Raw genomic sequence first — 7,880 nt, 5'->3', positions numbered from 1 at the left:
ACTTTATTTTATTTATTTATTTATTTTTAAAGATTTTATTTATTTATTTGACAGGCAGAGATCACAAGTAGGCAGAGAGGCAGGCAGAGAGAGAAAGGTGGAAGCAGGCTCCCTGCTGAGCAGAGAGCCTGATGCGGGGCTTGGTCCCAGGACCCTGGGATCATGACCTGAGCCGAAAGCAGAGGCTTTAACCCACTGAGCCACCCAGGCACCCCAAGATTTACCATATACTTTTAACTGGTCAGTAAACAAAATTGGATAACGACCACATAGTATCCAGCTGGTAGAGATGCTCCAGATTTCCTAGCTATTCCCTTATCATTAGACATTTAGGGATTAGTGAGAAAATAAGTGCTACTGGATATCTTGTCCAAGAAAGGGTCTCCTGATTCTGATTTCTTTAAGATGGGCTTTCAGAGTTGGAGTTATTTAGACGTAGGCTATTAATGTCTTTCAGACTCTTACTGCACATTACCAAATGACTTTTCCAAAAGGTGCACTTATGTTTACGACCCCACTGGCCATTTAGAGACAAAGAAAAGAGGTCTCCCCAAGTTACAGGCTGAATAACAAAGGTGTAACTTGCTTTCTGTAAAAGCCAACTCCACAGGAGAAGTTAATGGGCCTGTTATGTCCAAGATGTACTTGGTTTGGCATGCATATCCTAGAGTTATCTTGGTCTTGTGGTTGCCGCCTACTGTGGCTGACATGACTGGTATGGCAGTGGCCAGGGGGCCTGTCCATGCTCTGAACCGTGCCTTCTCTGAATTATGCTGGATACCTCAAAGAGGCTGATCCCTGGAAGTAAAGAAGGAAAAGTGAAAAAAAATCACAAAATCTCAGATCTGAGAGGACAAGTGACTGACAGGGGTGTGCACACCACTGGCACATCGAGCCCACCAATGGCAGCGACTAGCTGGGAGCTCTATCTTCATGACTGACGAGCAGCTTCAGTGAAATCGACCCTTGCTGTATCGTTAGTGACATTAATCAGCTAACCTATGAGTAAGAATCAAATCCTAAAGTTGCTTCATTCACATCGTGCAAAGATCTCTGAAACACTGACATTCCTTCTAGGATTAATAATTCAAAAATTTTGGCCAAAGATGCTATGTGTCCTACCGTCATATGTTCAGTGTCACAAGCAGTCCCAGCCTCAACATAGGACATACTGATGGCTCTAGTCCAAGGAAATGCAGTGGGTTCTCACCCGTCAGAACCTCAAGCCAGCTAGGGGAAAAGTGACCAACTCTACAGGCAACTATAATCTAGAGCCAGACCTGAGAGAGCCTGGTGAACTCAAGTCCTGGTCCCAGCAGGGGAATAGACAGGACCAAGGTCTCCTGGTCATCTCTGCTTAAAGAGGCAGTGGTTCTCACCAGAGTTGGACATCCAGAGTTAGGCTTCCTAGAAGCCCAAGAGATCCAGTTGGATCTAGAGAGGGGAAAGAACTGAGGAATTACGATTTGTGGTTCAGCTCACGGAAGCTACTGCAGCATGCATGAGCAAAGGTTATGAGCTGGGAAGGGATGGGTCCACTAGCATATACAGACCCTTTGACCTCATCTCCCCTGATGTTAAGATGTGTAGCTACAGAAGGCAGCAACTGGATACACGCTCAGCATTGCTTGGACCCACACTCAGGACTGAGGTGGTCCCAGTTCCTCTGCTCCCTGCGTATAACCGTGGTCTGAGCTATTTGATTGTCTCCCTTTTGCTCTGAGTTTCCTGGGATTCCGGCAGCCACTTGAGAGACAAGGAAACATTTCCTTGCCTCCTGCCAAAATTAAGTTCACTCTCTGTTATGGGTTGAGTTGGGGTCCACCTCTCCCAAATTCACACGCTAAATTCTAACCTCCCAGTTAGGATGTAACTGTATTTGTAGAGGGTCTTTAAAGAAGTGAGTTTATGAGTTTATGTGGGCCGTAATCCACTATGACTCATGTCCTTGTAAGAAGAGGACATTAGATAGAAAACCATTGGAAGATGCCAAGAGAAGATGGCCATCTATGAGCCAAGGAGAGAGGTCTGAGAGGAAATCAACCCTATTGATTACCTTGATCTCAGACTTCTAGCCTCCTGAACTGCGAGAAATAAATTTCTGTTTAAATTTCTATTGTTTAAGCCTCGTTGGGGGTACTTTGTTACAGAAGCCTGAGCCAATTCATGGACATTTCCAGCTACCTTTGAAAGGGAAATAAATGCCCAGAAAAGAGAACAATGAGAAAAAAGCATGAGGATTTCTTAAAAAAAATTTTTTTTTAATTTTATTTTTTGAGAGAGAGAGAAAAGCAGAGCAGAGGCAGAAGCAGAGGGAAAGGGAGAAGCAGACTCCCTGCTGAGCGGGGAGCCTGCCTTGAGGCTCCATCCCAGGACCCTGAGATCACGACCTGAGCTGAAGGCAGACGCTTAACCCAGTGAACTACACAAGTGCCCCCAAAGCACAAGAATGTCTACAAAAGGATGAAGACAAAAGCAAACATCGGACAAGAGTTTAGCTCAGATATGAAAGCCAAATGTCCTTCGACCTTGGCTACCCAAAACTCAGCAAGGGAGCAGCAAGTGTTCTGAGAAGTTTCTGAACCAGGGTCACAGGATCCAATTTCTAGCAACTACATACCCTCTCTCCGCACCACTCCTGTGAACCCCAGCTGCAAGTCTCATTCTCGGGGAAGAATAACGACAACTGAACGTGGATGAGAGAAGTAGAAAAACCACAAAAGACAGGGGGGCCTGGGTGGCTCAGTGGGCTAAAGTGTCTGCTTTCCGCTCGGGTCGTGATCTCAGGGTCCTGGGATGGAGCCCCACATCGGGCTCTCTGCTCAGCAGGGAGCCTGCTTCCCCCTCTCTCTGCCTGCCTCTCTGCCTACTTGTGATCTCTGTCTGTCAAATAAATAAATAAAATCCTAAAAAAAAAAAAAAGAAAGAAAGAGAAACTAAAGACAGACCCCAAGAATTCAAAAAAAGTATAACAACTAGAGGACACTTTGTACAGAGCAAATAGTTCTTTATGCCTAATTGGCCCTTGTCATTACTGTCTCAGAGGATCATTAAACTGTGTCTGCACACTATCTGAAGAAAGGGAAACAAGATCTAGAAAGAATTTAAATCCATTTCAGCAGGCTGTTTTGACTATATGGTAATGTCAGTTATCATAAAGGATAAAGTGATTATCCAATCTGGGGGAGGGGAGAATTAGTTAATTAATTAATAGTTCATTAACTATTAGAAAAGTTGCTGTGGGGCTGACCAAGAGGTCACCAAGCTCTCCTGACATTATGAGAGCAGGGCTTGATCTGTTGTTCACTGCCTTTCGACAGTGCCTACAACACTGACACATACTGGGAGCTCAAAACAGTATTCGTTAAATCCCCAAATGCTAATTTCAAGTCTAAGGATACAGAGGTGAGATGAATGTGAAGGATGGATACCAAGGCATAAGCTCAGGAGAGCTTAGGGCCCTCAGGAGGCTGAGGATAAGCTACTCAATGTGTGCCATTTTGGCATATTGATTATTTAAAATAAAATTTCTTTTTTTAAAAGATTTTATTTTTTGATTTGAGAGAGAGAGCAAGCCAGAGAACACAAGCAGGGGGAGTGGCAGGCTGAGGGAAAAGCAGGCTTCCAGTTGGGCAGGGAAACTGACACAGGGCTTGATCCCAGGACTCAGATCCTGACCTGAGCCAAAGGCAGATGCTTAACCAACTGAGCCACCCACGTGCCCCATAAAATAAAACTTCTTAAGAGGCAGCCTGGGTAAGAAGGACACTCAGACCCTCCTCTGCCCCGCTGAAATCTTCCTTGCAAGCAGTAACCTCCCTGTACTCAGAGGTAAAAAAAAAAACCCTCATCATCAGAGATGGGAAATTTAGAGCAGAAAAACCTGTACAAACACCCCTGTTACCTCTTACTAATTTCCTACCCCAGCCCAAATTCTGCATAGAATTCCTTACTCATGGAAGCTTCCAAAGTTGTTTTCTTTGTCCTGTCAGTTCCTCACAGATTTATTTCTCTTTGTCTATAAAGTATGAAAACTTCCTGCCTTGGCCATTTCTTGAGGTTTCAATTTTATTATTGGACCTCTCTGCCCATGTAATAAAAATCTGGGTTTTTTTCCTCCTTTTAATCTGTCTCCTATAAATCTAATTATTAATCTAGTTGGAAGAACCTTTTACCAAGGAAAATGGTTTTCTCTCCTTGGCCTCTGCTGGGTTGAATAGTGTCTCCCCAAAATTCATGTCCACTTGGAACCGTAGATCGTGTTCTTATTTGGAAATGGAGTCTTTGTAGATGTCATTGAAACTGCATGGGGTGCCTGGGTGGCTCAGTGGGTTAAGCCTCTGCCTTCGGCTCAGGTCATGATCTCATGGTCCTGGGATGGAGCCCCACATCGGGATCTCTGCTCAGCAAGGAGCCTACTTTCACCTCTCTCTCTGCCTGCCTCTCTGCCTACTTGTAATCTCCCTCTGTCAAATAAATAAATAAAATCTTTAAAAAAGAAAGAAACTGCTTAATAGCATCAAGTTGCACAAAAATAAAAGTGGCTACACTGGTGTTTCTTCGGGGAAGGTTGATTTATTTATTTATTTATTTATTTTTTAAGATTTTATTTATTTATTTGAGAGAGAGACAGTGAGAGAGAACATGAGCGAGGAGAAGGTCAGAGAGAGAAGCAGACTCCCCGTGGAGCTGGGAGCCCGATGCGGGACTCGATCCCAGGACTCCCGGATCATGACCTGAGCCGAAGGCAGTCGTCCAACCAACTGAGCCACCCAGGCGTCCCGGGGAAGGTTGATTTAAAGTAATCTTTTGCATCTCTTTCACAAACCTCCCCTTCTCCCTTCTTAGCCTTTTGTTTCAGGAACCTGGTGGCACCCTGAAAATGACTAACACTGGGGAGGCTGGCAGCACAGACAGGGCTCCTGCTGAAACTGGCTGATCCTGTAATTTCAAAGAAGGGGAAGGAAAGGGGGTGAAGGGGCTCGAAGTTTTGAGAAGGCCATAGCCTGCTACAGACTTATTGCCCTGCAAAACCAATAGGGGCGCCTGGGTGGCTCAGTGGGTTAAGCCTCTGCTTTCAGCTCAGGTCATGATCTCAGGGTCCTGGGTCAAGCCCCACATCGGCTCTCTGCTCAACAGGGAGAGCCTGCTTCCCCTTCTCTCTCCCTACCTGCCTCTCTCTGCCTACTTGCGATTTCTGTCAAATAAATAAACAAAATCTTTAAAAAAAAAAAAAAAAAGCGCAATAGTCTTTAGCGCAGACTCTGCCTTCGAGTTATTGTTGGCCCCAAAGTACGAAGGTGGGTTTCTGATAACAATGAAGGTGAGATCCTATGGGATTAGGGGGGACCCTCCGTCCACTGACTGCTGAGGTGGTAGAGCTAGGTTCTTGTCTCCCAGAGTTGAAGAATGAATGTCAAGGACAAAGGAGAGTGAGTAAAGCGATAGGAGTTTTTATTAAGCAAGAGTCCAGGGAAAAAAAATAAGCTTTCAGGAGAGGGGTCCCGACAGAGCCGCCACTGAGGGCTTTTACGGTTGGTCTTTTATTTAGAAAGCTAACCAGAGAAGTTAAATCTTTCTGACTTCTCTACTGGCAGCACCATTGATTAAGGACTAGTGATAACATCTTTATTTTTTTTTAAGATTTTTATTTATTTATTTGAGAGAGCGAGTGAGAGAGAGAGAGAGCATGAGAGGGGAGAAAGTCAGAGGGACAAGCAGACTCTGCATGGAGCTGGGAGCCCGATGCAGGACTCGATCCCAGGACTCCGGGATCATGACCTGAGCCGAAGGCAGTCGCCCAACCAACTGAGCCATCCAGGCGCCCTAGTGATAACATCTTTAATGGCTTACTTCCTTTTAGGGTCTGATTATTTTCAGTTGACCACACGAGACCGTGATAAATAAAACTCCTCCCTCGGACAGCAAGAGCAAGGGTGCTCTAGAATGTTCCCTTATCTCTGATTTCCTTACACCTCCACATTTTGGGGATTTCTGTGAGCCTGATCCAGTAGCCCCCTTACCTATCTCTCCCTATCTAGCCCCGCCTGTCCCTTTCTCCCTGGTGTCCACATAAGAAGGCCATGTGACACCCAGACACACAGGAAAGAAGGCCATGTGACTACAGAGGCAGAGACAGAAGTGGTGCCAAAGGATGCCAGAGACTCTGGCAACCACCAGAACCTAGGGGACAAGGGAGAATTCTTCCCTAGAGCCTTCAGAGGGAACGTAGATAGCCCTGCCCACCAACACCTTCATTTTGGACTTTAGGCCTCCAGGACTGTGAGAAAACAAATTTCTGTTGTGTTAAACTACCAAGTTCGTGGCTGCTATCAGGAAACTAATGCAGGACCTGAAAGTTGTTTTCAGGGAACATGTAGGAAACTCTGGATATCATCTCAATTTTGAAAATGGTCCTACAGAAAGAAAAGTATTTAGTTCTTTTGGTGGCGGTGGGTCATATGTTCAAATATTTTGAAATATCTTCAAAAAACAGTAAAACACACTTAATACATTATATATATATATATATATATATATATATATATATATTTGCTATTACAAATAGAACCCACAATGTAAAATGACTCAAACACAGTGTTTATTTACCATAGGAAAAAAATGAGAATTTTTTTAAGGGATTTTATTTATTTATTTGACAGAGACAATAGGAGAAGGAACACAAGCAGTGGGAGTGGGAGAGGGAGAAGCAGGCTTTCCGCAGCAGGGAGCCCAATACGGGGTTCTATTCCAAGACCCTGGTATCACTACCCAAGCCAAAGGCAGACTCTTAACAACTGAGCCACCCAGGCGCCCCAAAATGAGAATATTTTCAAGCTAATTGTAGGGGCCACTATATAGAGTTAAAAGGCTGGACTGGGCCCAACAGTCCAGGCATTACCAAATTGTACTGGCTGTTAGAAATGTTGTTTTGGGGGCGCCTGGGTGGCTCAGTGGGTTAAAGCCTCTGCCTTCCGCTCAGGTCATGATCCCAGGGTCCTGGGATCGAGCCCTGGAACGGGCTCTCTGCTCAGCGGGGAGCCTGCTTCCTCCTCTCTCTCTGCCTGCCTCTCTGCCTCCTTGTGATTTCTGTCTGTCAAATAAATAAATAAATCTTTAAAAAAAAAAAAAAGAAAAAAAGAAAAGAAATGTTGTTTTGGGGCTACCTGAGCGGCTCAGTCAGTTGGGCCTCCAACTGTTGATGTCAGCTAGTTTTGATTCAGGTTCCCGAATTCAAGGCCATTCATTGTTGGGCTCCACTTAAAAAAAAAAAAAAAAAAGTTGTTTTGGCAAGACCTTACTAATGGGTAATCTAGCAGTAAGTTGAAGACTTCATAATTTGCATACTGGTGATCCAGCCAGTTCTCTCCCTTCAGTTTTACTTTAGAATGAAGGTGGCTCTTAACTAAATGGTTCTTGAGCTGCCAGCTATGTTCAGCGCAGATGGATTTCCCCAACTTGCTTTGTGGAAATCGCTGGAGAAATTCCCCAAGTTCCTTTAGAAGCTTAGGGAAGAACTGGACAAGTCTGGGGAGACCCACTCGGGATTCAGCCCAGCGTTCCCATTAGAGTCACCTGGAGAGGTGTTAGGTATTTTTTAATACCGAAGCCGCCATCTTTGAGGGCTGGCTTTACTATTGCTAAAGGTTCTTGGGGGGCTTCCAACCACAGTAAAGGCCCAGAATCAGTGTCTTAGGGCAGAGAAAGTAAAAAGCTGCACAACAATTTTGTAAATGAGTGTTTATTGGAAACCTTTTCTCAAAATCCTGTTAAAATAACCATATACAAAACCCTCAAGTGCAATATGATCCCATTGTGCAAAAGGACTGTAAAACTGGAAATTAGGTTATGAGAAATGTTCTTGTTCGGTGACTCGCATT

This window comes from Mustela erminea, chromosome 7, assembly GCF_009829155.1.
Source record: "Mustela erminea isolate mMusErm1 chromosome 7, mMusErm1.Pri, whole genome shotgun sequence".
Taxonomy (NCBI): domain Eukaryota; kingdom Metazoa; phylum Chordata; class Mammalia; order Carnivora; family Mustelidae; genus Mustela; species Mustela erminea.
The sequence above is the reverse complement of the archived record's forward strand: the minus strand, read 5'-3'. Positions refer to the sequence as shown.